The 12,895-nt window shown below is 45.6% G+C and overlaps 1 protein-coding gene across 8 annotated transcripts in view; it reads left to right on the forward strand.

Moving 5' to 3' along the window:
• The first annotated feature begins 875 nt into the window (after window positions 1-875).
• Window positions 876-12,895, forward strand: part of RB1CC1 (RB1 inducible coiled-coil 1) — a 67,714-nt gene continuing 55,694 nt past the window's right edge. For 7 of the 8 annotated variants that reach the window (XR_009449650.1, XR_009449651.1, XM_059672808.1 and 4 more), the window contains exon 1: window positions 876-1,016. The gene's annotated coding sequence lies outside the window, so the exon portion shown is untranslated. The remainder of the gene's footprint in view (window positions 1,017-12,895) is intronic. The other variant, XM_059672809.1, reaches the window with a different exon arrangement.

Here is a 12,895-nt window from a genome sequence, read left to right on the forward strand (position 1 = left end):
TTTCGGGTGGAGCTCAGCGCTCTCGCTGTAACGGGAGAACTCGGCATTGATCAGGCCGAAGAGGGGCGGCCCGGCGTCGCGCTCACCCCCTCCCAGCCCACCGCGCCCGGCCTCTCCTCCCGGTCGGGTGTTTTCTGGCCTCACCTGGGCTGCAAGCCCCGTGCCGCCCCCCAGGCGGACACCTGTCAGCCGCGGGCAGTCCCGGCCCTCCGGGATGTGGTGGGGGTGGGGATGGCAGCCCGGCCCCTGCCCCGCCGGCCCACAGGCCCCTCGTCCTCTAACACGCGGGCTGCCCAGGGCGCAGGAGACCCGGGCAGGAGCCCAGACCCCGACCCCGGGCTGGCCCCGCTCCCCCGCGATCGGCTGAGACGAGCCCTTTCACCTGGAGCCGATCCAGACGTCCGCAGGGTCCGCCCGGCTCCGGCCGGCTCGCCGGGGCAGGGAAGGTCAAGCTCACCTTGCGGGAGTGCGCGCCCGACCGCGGCCACAGCTCCCAGGCCGCGCAGCACAGTGTCCCCAGGTCAGGAGAGGACAGCGCCGGCCGCGGACCCCGCCCCTTTCCCGGCAGGTCGCCGACTTCCGGACCTGCGCGCTGTCCCTCTGCGCCGCCGGCCGCCCCTCCCCCGCCCGCCGACTCCCGGCATGCTCCGCGGAGGAAGGAACGGAGTCGACAATAACAAACCCAGCCGCGGCCGTGTCCCCGGCCCTGCCGACCCCTCGGCGCTGCCTCAGGCTCCTCCCGTCGCCCCGGCCCCTCGGCTCTGACGGGCCGCGGCCCCCTTCCCCCCGGCCCCCGACGCAGAGCCGAGGGGCCTGACCGCGTCCCTCCTCCGCCCGGACCCCTCCCTCCCGCCCGGAGTTCGGGGCCGCGGCCGGCACCGGGACGCCGGCGATCGTGTCGGTTGGCAGAGCCGGATGGGCGGTTGGTAGCCACCGCCGAGGACGAGGCGGCGGCGGAAGATGGTGCCAGGGGCTGCCGGCTCTGCTGCTGCCGCCGACGGAGGAGGTGCTGCCAGGTGGGTGCCGGCGCCGCCCGCGTCCTCTTCCCCCATCTGGCGCCGCGGCCGCGCTGGGCCCGGGCGCCGGGGTCCGGCGGGGCTGGAGCGCCGCCCGCGCGCAGGTGTGAGCCCGCGGGCCCCGCGCGCCGGTGCCGGCAGGTGCTGCCTGGCCGTCGCCTCCCAGCGCCGCGACGCCTGTGCCGACAGGGCTCCCTGAAGCCCCGCGGGTTGCGGGGCGGACTCGCCGGGCCGGGCCGGGGAGCCTGGGCTTCCTGCGGCGGGGTCCCCCGGATGCCTGCCGGTCGGGGCGCGCCCCCGGCAGCCTGGCGGGAGTGGCCGGTGGGGAGAGACGCCCGAACCCAGCGGGACGCCTCCTCACTCGTTGCCACCCCTGCTGGGCTCAGCTGAGCCTCAGGGTGCCTTTGACTTGAGAAACCGGGGAGTGGAATTGGGCCGAGGCCGAACCGAGCGTTCAGTGGGCGAAACGGGGGGAGAGAGACGTCTTCGTCCCGATCCCGGAGTTGGAGGATCGGGATAAAGTTACTCCGAGGAATGACTCAGCCTCCGCCCGCCCCACGGATGGATTTGGGATGGAGTATGTATGTATGCGGGTTTCACAACTTCCTCGGTAGCAGCAGAACCGCAGGAGAAACGGCAGCTTCTCGGAATATCGTTACGGTTCCTTCCACGGCCTGCCGGATGCGCTTTGTTTATTATCGATAGTTTCACAATCTCGTCTTCTCCGTCGTGACTCTTTCAAGTGTGGTCACACCACCAAGCGATGTGGGCCTGAGTGCCAGGGACGACTAATGTGCTTCCTCTTGGTAGAGTCACGTTACTACAGGACATTAAGCTGGATAGGAATGCTCGCCTGAAGTCTGCAACGTGTCTGTATTGCTAACCACTTGATCGCATAGTTTCCTGTGTGTGTGTGTGTGTGTGTGTGTGTGTGTGTGTGTGTGTGTGTGTGGTGCTTGAATGGTTTATCCCAAGGATTGGAAGGTTAGCAATTGAGGCAACTATTTTTAATTTAGCAAGACGAGTCTGGGTTTATTGGAGAATCTCATTATTGTATTTCGCTATTTGATACAAAAAGGGTCCCCCTTCCAATGCTGATATTAGTATGAGAAGCAGAAGGACCACCGGGGAAGGTGGTTGATGTAATTTTTGAGAGGTTATTTGATCTGTAGGTGGACCATTGCTAAGGATGTGAAGATACTTTGCTTTCTGTTATTTAATGTGACAGAATGTGGCCTGAACGAACATATTTTCTCAGAAATGCTTATGTCATGATTTTATGTTAGTGTTTGCATAGTGTTGTGTGTTTTTTTTTTTTTTTTTGGTTAATCCTCACCTGAGGATATTTTTTCCGTTGATTGTTTAGGCCCTAAACTTTAGGGGAAGGGAGGAGGAGAAATGGAGAGAGAGAAGCGTGGATGTGAGAGAGAGACATTGATTGGTTGCCTCCTGCAAGGCTGGCCAGGGCTGGGGATTGAGCTTGCAACCCCCGCAACTGAGGCAAGTGCCCTTAACAGGAATCGAACCCAGGACTGCAGGCCCACTCTCTATCCACTGAGCCAAACCAGCTAGGGCTACATAGTGTTTTAAAACCTAGATGCTGATAAATGTTTGTTAATATCTGTTGATGGAAATTGGATATGGACTCAGACCACTTTTTAAAAGTAATTTTATTTAGCCTACTTTGAATCTTTTATGTTAGTTTACATTAGGATTAGTTATTGGCCTAATTCTTTTTTCTAAATTTAATTTTAAAAATCTTTATTGTTGAAAGTACTATATATGTCCCCCTTTTCCCCCCATTGACCCCTCCCAGGCCCCCCCCCCCCCAAGGCCTTCACCACCTATTGTCTGTGTCCATGGGTTATGCCTATATGTATGCAAGGTCTTTGGTTGATTACCTCCCACTCACCCACCCTCCCCTGTCTTCCCTCTGAGATTCCGCACTTAGTTCCATGCTTCCATGTCTCTGGATCCACTCGTTCATCAGTTTATTTTGTTACTTAGATTCCACATACAAGTGAGATCATGTGATACTTGTCTTTCTCTGACTTATTTCACTGAGCATGATACTCTCCAGGTCCCTCCATTCTTTTTTACTGCTGCGTAATACTCATGGTGTAAATGTACCATAGCTTTTTTATCCACTCATCTACTGATGGACACTTGGGCTGTTTCCAGATCTTAGCTATTGCAAATTGTGCTGCTATGAACATAGGGTGCATATATTCTTTCTGATTGGTGTTTTGGGTTTATTAGGATATATATTCCTAGAAGTGGGATCACTGGGTCAAATAGCAGTTCCATATTTAATTTTTTGAGGAAACTCCATACTGTTTTCCATAATGGCTGCACCAGTCTGCATTCCCACCAGCAGTGTATTAGGGTTCCCTTTTCTCCATATCCTTGCCAGCACTTGTCATTTGTTGGTTTGTTGATGGTAGCCATTCTGACGGGTGTGAGGTGATACTTCATTGTTGTTTTTATTTGCATCTCTCTATTGGCCTAATTCTTATGGTGTTATTGGATAATAGGAAAGGCAATGGAGGTAGTATTCTTGTCTTTTGAGAAAGTTTTTCTGACCCTTGCTAACTAGCACAAAGTTGGAATGCCTGGCAGGTTGATTTTTTAGTAAATCAAATTCATACAGTCCAAAAGGGCAGAGGACACAAGACCTTTGTTCTTGAAAAGCCACACTTGAACCTGAACGGTTATTATGTAAGCTTGAGAAGAGCTTTATTTGGCTTCTGAGTTAGAGAATTTCGCGCATTCAGCCAGTGTTGAAGCACCTGCTAGATGCTTTACATTGCAAATGTGTATAACTTATTAATGTTTTCTTTTTAAAGGAATGGTTAGTAAAATTTTCTCATTTAGGTAATACTATTCTCTAACCCCAATTAAGCTTTTCTTTTAAATATATTTTTTTTATTGATTTTTTACAGAGAGGAAGGGAGAGAGATAGAGAGTTAGAAACATGGATGAGAGAGAAACATCGATCCGCTGCCTCCTGCACATCTCCCACCGGGGATGTGCCCGCAACCCAAGTACATGCCCTTGACCGGAATCGAACCTGGGACCCTTCAGTCCGCAAGCCGACGTTCTATCCACTGAGCCAAACCGGTTTCGGCAAGCTTTTCTTGTGTATTACAGAAAATACTGGTTTAAAAAACTTGTGAAAAAAATCTAGCCTTTCCTTTCCACACACATTCATTCCTACAGTTATTTACTTACCACAGACCATTGAACCAGTTACTGTGAGAAATATAAGAATGTCTAAGAAAGTATTCTTATCTAATAAAAGAAAATTGGAGCTGTGTATAAAAATAATTATAATTGAGCATTCTTGGAAATTTGAAGAAAATATACTGAAGGCATTTGGGCTTTTACTGAGTAGGGTAGTTCTAGGACAGTGATGGTGAACCTTTTGAGCTCGGCGTGTCAGCATTGTGAAAAACCCTAACTTGCCGAAACCGGTTTGGCTCAGTGGATAGAGCGTCGGCCTGCGGACTGAGGGGTCCCAGGTTCGATTCCGGTCAAGGGCATGTACCTGGGTTGTGGGCACATCCCCAGTGGGAGATGTGCAGGAGGCGGCTGATCGATGTTTCTCTCCCATCGATGTTTCTAACTCTCTATCTCTCTCCCTTCCTCTCTGTAAAAAATCAATAAAATATATTTAAAAAAAAAAGAAAAAAGAAAAAAAAAGAAAAACCCTAACTTAACTCTGGTGCCGAGTCACATATAGACATTTTTTGATATTTGCAACCATAGTAAAACAAAGACATATTTTTGATATTTATGTTATATATTTAAATGCCACTTAACAAAGAAAAATCAACCAAAAAAATGAGTTCGCGTGTCACCTCTGACATGCGTGTCATAGGTTCACCATCACTGTTCTAGGAGAAGAAAAAGAATGATAGGACATGGATAAGTCACTGTTTTTATTTTTTAATTAATTTTTTTTTATTGTTGAGAATATTACAGGTGCCCCCCCATCCCCCCCCCATTCCCTCCTCCACCAGTTTGGTCAGTAATTATTCAGACTATCTGTTGAAATTATATATATATATATATATATATATATATATATATATATATATATATATATATATATACATACATACACACTAGGGGCCCGGTGCACGAAATTCGTGCACTGGGTGGGTGGGGGGTGTCCCTCAGCCCAGCCTGCCCCCTCTCACATACTGGGAGCCCTCAGGCGTTGACCCCCATCACCCTCCAATCGCAGGATCAGCCCCTTGCCCAGGCCTGATGCCTCTGGCCGAGGCGTCCGGCCCGGGCAGCGGAGACCCACAGCTGCAGCAGCCCCACGATCGTGGGCTTCGCTTTAGGCCCAGGCAAGGGGCCCCTAGCTCCTGGGACTGCCAGCTTCGACCGTGCCCAGCTCCCATCGCTGGCTCCACCCCTACTTCCTGCTATCACTGGCCAGGGCGGAAAAGGCGCCTGATTCTCCGATCATGGCTGGGGGGCAGGGCAAAGGCGGCCCCTGGGGCCGCCTTTGCCCTGCCCCCCAGCTCTTAGCTCCCCCCTGGGTTTCCGATCACTGTCAGTGGCAGGGTGCTTCTTCCTGCTTTCCCTTTCGCCTCCCTGCATTGTGCCTACATATGCAAATTAACCGCCATCTTGTTGGCAGTTAACTGGCAATCTTAGTTGGCAGTTAATTTGCATATAGCCCTGATTAGCCAATGAAAAGGGTATCGTCGTACGCCAATTACCATTTTTCTCTTTTATTAGTGTTAATGGCATACAGTATGAACATGAAGAATTAAAAAAACCAGAATTCACACTTAAAGGTAGCGTCACAATTTGAAATTGCTATCCTTTAACAATTATACCATACACAGCTCTGGGGGTCATACCCCAATTGGTTATAGTAATGTAGGAAAAATAGCTGTGAGTTCCTTACTTGGTATACTTTGAAGGTAGGAGAGATATTTTGTAGTAGACTTGACTTAAATTCATTTTAATGGTTCTTTTAAGTCTTTGTTAAGCAGAAGCTGTCAAATGATATGGTATACATAAAAAAATGAAACAATAATACTAATTCAAAATGACAAAGTCTGATGACATTCTCAATTGGGATAACTTTTTTCAGATTGCTTACTTACTAACATTTCCAAATTTAAATGATCTTTGTTGAGCATTATACATAATTTTATGAATGTCAGACACCACTTCAAATAAGTTGTATAGTGGTATGTATGATGTTATTTCACTTTTACAAAACCAACTGTCTGTGTATACACAAGTATTTCCTGTATACATAGGAAAAAACTCTGAAGGACACACCTAAACTATTAAAAAGTATTCCTGTTATTGCCATTCTTTTAGTGCTGTTCTTATATGAAGATATTTGTTTAGTTGTAGGCAAGACATTCATTTATCAGGCTCTGAATCTCTATGGAAAGAGATTTGGGGGAATACTCTAAGATTGAATGTGTTGCCCAGCCAATATGGGTTGTGGGCTCGATCCCCAGTAGGGGGCGTGCAGGAGGCAGCCAATCAGTGATTCTCTCTCATCATTGATGCTTCTTTCTCTCTCCCTCTCTGCTGCTTTTTTCTCTTTCCCTCTTCCTTCCTCTCTGAAATCAATAAAAAAAGACAGAATGTGTTCAGTTTGGGGTGTCAGAAAAATGTCACTGGGAATTTTTCCCTTTGTTCTCCCCATATAAAGAAGCTAATTCTAAAATTTGAATAGGTCAGACTATCTCACAGTAAGCTGGAATGACCTACCTTATCATTATGGTGGTAATCTCTCGAAGAGGAATTGTAAATTATTCTCCAATTAGTAAATTGGTTAGAGCGTTTTTTTCTTGTTCTTTTCCTTATGCCCAGTTGCAACCCCTGTATATTTGGGAATCAATGCATTGGAGTCAGTATTTTAAAACATACATCTCCCCCCCATTTATAGCTGACTATATCCCAGAGGGATCCTTGAGGAACAAATGTCCTTTTGTTATTGGAAGATTGCATGGGTGGGATTTCTCCATTGCTAGTGGAGTGGGTTGTCCCTTTCCCACTGGGAGCTGGAGGTCTGGTTCTTGTATCTTGAGAAAGAATTTTCCAAGACTTGCGTAGGAGAATGAGATGTGGTAGAAAAGGTGTATTTGTGTGAAATTATATCCCTCAGTTTCCAAAGTTCCATATCCCTTAAATCAGTCCTGGGAAATGTGCAGCTGCGGCTTCAGCAGAGCTAGAAGCAAAGCCACTGTCCAGAGTTTCTGTTCCGTGGTGAGATCGAGTCAGGTCCCAAATGGCCGTGGGAGCGTGCCCCCTGCAACAGGAGAGCCAGGAGTGCAAGAGGGCCAAGAGAGCAAACTTGGTTTGTTCAGGAGCTTGTGTATCTCAGGTTTTCTGCCCTTGCAGTGCCCATGTCTGTTCTGGCCAATGTCCTGTTCCCAGGTGTGGCTAACAGGTAATCACCTTTTCTATATCACCTAGACCTCACTGGGCATGCGTCTTTTGTCCCGTCTCTTCCTCCAGCAATCGGAGGAGAACATACCTGGAGAGTGTTAAATTGCAGCTTTCTGGCAAAAAGCTGTACAAATGGCATGCCTATATTATCCGGCCTTCCCTTTACTCCTTTCCTGTTGATTAATAATCAGGTTATTACATTGGTATCACTTTGATTTGAAAATATCACATAATTGATATTACCTCTGTAGCTAAGAGCTCTGTAAATTCAGAAGTGGGGAAAAGAATACCGTGGGCCACCACCTGTGATTAGGGAAGACTTCCCAGAAGTGCTAATAGGACCATACTTAGGACCATTCTTGGATGAGTAAAATTTAGATAAGTAGAAATGGGGGAGATTTTATCTGGCAGGATTTTGTAAAGTAAGAGTATAGGTTTTTTGTAGTGGAGTAGTTGGAGATAACTTCTAGAAAAATACACTGGGGTTAATTATTAAGTCCTTGAATGTTGGAGTTAAAGTTATAATTGCTACCATCTTTAAAGTGTTTATTCTTTGCATTGTGAACAAATCTGAAGTACATTATTTCTATCCCTCTTATCCATTCTGTAAAAGGTAATATTTCAGTTTATAGATGGTGAACTGTTGTGTAAAGGTTATCTGAGCCTCATTGGGAGAGATGAGATTAGACTTGCCCCCAATCTGCCATTGTAATGCTAATCTAGTTTTATGCCAGAGATGGCAAATTTACTTGCTTCAAGGGGCAAGCAGATAATGAAATTAAGTGAAACCACCTGGCTACTGAACTGAGGTCAGAAGAGATAGCTGCAAAGAAACAATAGAGCAGGGCACACCATTGGTTGGTGGCCTCTTGTGGGCAACAGTGAGGGAAGATACTTGAGGAGGAAGCAGCCTGACTGCCGTGGTGATAACTGGTAGAAGTGTTCAGGAAGGGCTGGAGAAGGCTGGAGACTTACAGGCATTTGCAGGCTCTAAAATAAGGATAATGTCACTTGAAAATGAGGGGTTGGATTATGAAGGAAAAAAATGGATAGGATTTAAATAGAAATAACAAGTTTTGAGTAAAAAGAGAGTGATAGGTTTTGTTGACAAAAGAAGTTAGGGAATAGTTTTAAAGGAAAAGCACTGAATTGAGATTGGGACATGATGAGTTTGAAGTAACAGAATGACTTCTACTTGGAGATATTTAACAGAAGCTGAGTTCAGGACACTGATCTGGATTAGTTAATAATAGTAACTGATGTTTGCATTGCACTTTAGTTTGCATCGCTCTTCCATATATGTGTAGATGTTTCTTTACTTCCTCACAATAACCTTATGAGATACAGATAATTTCTTTCCGTTTTGTAATCAAAGTAATTTGTTAAATAAGGCCAGTCAGGGTCGCAAAGTCAATAGTGGGGACAGCACTTGAATTAACGGATCTTCTGATTCCAAAACTCATTCTATTCTCTATTTTATGTGTACATGAAGATAACAATTGGAGCCCTGGCCAGGCTCATTTGGATGGAGTGCCATCCTTTACACTGGAAGGTCGTGGGTTCAATCCCTGGACAGGGCACATATCCAGGCTGTGGGCTTCCATCCCTGGTCCAGGCCCGCATGGGAGGCAACTGATTACGTTTCTCTCTCACATTGATGTTTCTCTATCCCTTTCCCTTCCCATCTCTCTAAAATCAATAAATACATATCCTCAGGTGAGGATTAAAAGAAAAGATAACAATTGGAGAACTAAATATAAATGACTAGTGAAGACAAGTAGAGTGGGGAGGCAGATCTCCCCTGGGACATCACATTGGAGGCCAGAATGGGGACTGCAGATGAGGATAATTGTCCTGCTCTCTGAGTTGGATCTACTCTTCTAGGGCAGCATGTTCAGGCTCTATTTCTTTTCTATTTTTTAAATATATCTTTATTGATTTCAGAGATGAAGAGAGAGGGAGAGAGAGATCGAAACATCAATGATGAGAGAGAATCATTGATTGGCTGCCTCCTGCATGCTCCACTGGGGATTGGGCCTGCAACCCGGGCATGTGCCCTTGACTGGAATTGAACCCGCAGGGTAATGCTCTATCCACTGAGCCAAACCGGCTAGGGCGAGCTGTTTCTTGTAGTCAACATCAGATGAAGAGATTGGTGTTTGTTTGAATGAATGCACACAGTAGCTGCTACAGCTTATCAGTTTCCTTCATTTACTATAAGTATTATGGAACGGGAATGGCACTTAGGTCATTTTTACTCTTTAATAATTTCTAAAGCCTCTGTTGGATTGAGAGCATTATTGCCACAGACCACAAAAAGAAAAAGATTGATAGACTGTTCCAGAATGAAGGAGAGTGAATAGATTTTACAACTAAATGCAATATGTGATCCTGAATTGGTCTCTGGATAGGGGGGAACGCTGTAAAAGATATTATTGGAGTAATAATTTGCATATGGACTATGGATCCTATATAATAAAAGCATAATATGCTAATCGACCGAATGGTGACCATCCAGACGACCATCCAGGACCACACTATGACACCCACTGGTGCCAGGCTAGCCAAGGTGGGTGCGATGTGATTGGTCAGGGCCCGGCCATCACCCCACAGAGGGAGGCCCAGGCCACCGACCAGTGGGCTGTGGTGGGTGGGTGAGGCCTCTCTCTGCGAGGGAAGCCCAGTTCCTGGGTGCTGGAGGCCGGAAGGAAGCCTGGGTGCTGGCGACTGGAGGGAAGCCCGGGTCCCAGGTACCAGAGGGAAGCCGGTGCCAGCAGCCGCGGGGAGGAAGGCCTACTCTTGCACGAATTTCGTGCATCGGGCCTCTAGTTAGATAATAATGTTGCATCACTGTTAAATTTAATGATAGGATAATGTGCTTTGGTTATATATGAGAAAATTCTGGCTGTTAGCAAACACATATTCCAAGTATTTATGGTTAAAGAGACATCTATCTGCAAATTGCTTTCAAGTAGTTCATGGGAAATACGTAGATGTATGGGGCATGAAGTGGCTGAAATGATAAAGCAAATGTTGCACAATGTACACGGTGGTGAATCTGGCTAGAAGGTATTAGGAGTTATTTGTACTATTATAACTTTCCTCTAAGTGTGAAATTATATCAAGGCAAGAAAGGTAAACTATTTAAAAGGAAACAAGAAAACACTTAGAATAATACAGTGATTATGAAATGTTTAGTATTACAGAAATGTTGTGCCTTCTTGTAACAGGTCTTTTCTCATCCCCTATGACTCCATTTGAATATAACCCACATAGTCTATTTTGATCACCCAAATCTAAAGGACCTCCTTCATGCCCACTCTTCTTTCATTGCATTTATTACATCTTTTTTTTTTTAAATGCCTTTTTCTCCTTCAAGTCTGAACTCCATCAGGGCAAAGATCATGTCTATTTTGTTCACAGAGTACCCAGTCCTGGCACATAAGCTCAATAAGTGTTTGTTTGATTTGGATGAATGGATTAGTCAGTCACCAGTATTCCTTCCATGTTAGTTACCATCCTTTTACTTGCCTAATCCTTCAGAAAAAAAGATGACTCCTATTAACCAATCTATTTAATCCTTCACTCATCAAGCCTTTATTGAGTACAGTCATGTGATTCCTGCTTATCTGGCTAGCTTCCTCTCTTGCTAGCTTCTCTCAGATCTGCATGCCCTTTCTGGTGATGCACCCTCTGGCTACTCTTTTTTTGTTTTTTGTTTTTTAATATATTCCATTGACCTTCTACAGAGAGGGACAGAGAGCTAGAAACATTGATGAGAGAGAAACATCCATCAGCTGCCTCCCGCACACCCCTCACTGGGGACGTGCCCGCAACCAAGGCACATGCCCCCGACCAGAATTGAACCTGGGACCCCTCAGTCCAAAGGCCGATGCTCTATCCACTGAGCCAAACCGGTCAGGGCCCCTCTGGCTACTCTTGTCAGTACAAGTGCCTTGTATATTTTCCTGTCACTCTCTGTACACTTCTTAGAAAGTATCATGTATATATATCCCTACTTTTCCTGACTGCAGATATCACAACTTCCCCCCATTATTTTTATATTTTTAGTTCCTAGCACATGAATGTACAAATTGTGTTTATTGAATACATTTTATTGAGTGCTTGTATTAGGCATCGTGTTGGGTGCTATATATATATTGTCCTCTTTAATTTATAAGCTAACCCTGTAAGATAGGGACTTCATTCTTCCTGGTAATTGGAGTTCATAGCAGTCCTGGGACTATTGATCATATATACTACTAGAGCCCCGGTGCACGAAATTCATGCACTGGAATGGGGAGGGGGGCGGTTCCTCAGCCCAGCCTGCGCCCTCTCATAGTCCAGGACATCCTTGTCCTTACTGCCCGCCTGCTCACTGCTCCTTACTGCTCAGCTTGCTGCTCCTGCCACCACTGCTGCACTCGCCAGCCATGAGCCTGGTTTTTGGCTGAGTGGCGCTCCCCCTGTGGGAGTGCACTGACCACCAGGGGCAGCTCCTGCATTGAGCATCTGCCCCCTGGTGGTCAGTGCGCATCATAGTAGTGACTGGTCGTTCTGCCATTAGGTTGATTTGCAAATTAGGCTTTTGTTATATAGGATTATATTTTATCTCTACTAGAGTGCATGATACACAGCAGGCAGTCTGGGAATGAATAAAGTTACAACTCAGTAATAATCAAAGACAGTGTTTAAATACAAAATAAATATTAGCAAACATGTAAAAATATGATATTAAAAGGATGTAGTCAACTGGTTGACCAAATATATTGCCTGAGGAGTATAAATTGGTAAAGGAATCAATCTCCTAATAGTCTTAAAATATTTGGATTTTTTTAATCCAGCAGTTTAACTCCTATGCATCTACTTTATGAGAATAATCATAAGAATAAGAAAAAAATATATCTGTAAGATAGTAAGTATTAAATTATGGTGAATTCACAAGTTGGAATGCTACTTGGCCATCAATATTAATATTTACGAAGCATTTGTAATGTGGAAAGATGATTATTAAGTGAAAGACAAGTAATATAAATCAGGATATACTGGTCATGGTCTGGTATGAAATACTCAAACTTTTAGTGGCTTAAATTTATTTTATGTTTTTATTAGAGAGAGAGAGAAACGTTGATTTGTTGTTCTGCTTATTTATGCATTCATTCATTGGTTGATTCTTGTATGTGCCCTTGGTGGATCAGGATGCTATTCTAACCAACTGAGCTACCCATCCAGAGTGTTTTAGTGGCTTTTAGCAAATAGTTTTGGCAGAGGACCTTGCTTATTGTTACTCACCCAAGGATCCAGCTCTGTTACTTGGAGGCTCTGATAATCAACTATATTTGTTACTTTAGTCTGTTGGCTTCCTAGTCACTTTGTTTTATTCATTAAAATATTTGGTGCTAATTTGTAGCATAACAGTGACATATTTTAGCTAAGTAGGACTT

The sequence above is a fragment of the Myotis daubentonii genome, chromosome 17 (genome assembly GCF_963259705.1).
Source record: "Myotis daubentonii chromosome 17, mMyoDau2.1, whole genome shotgun sequence".
NCBI classification, from domain to species: domain Eukaryota; kingdom Metazoa; phylum Chordata; class Mammalia; order Chiroptera; family Vespertilionidae; genus Myotis; species Myotis daubentonii.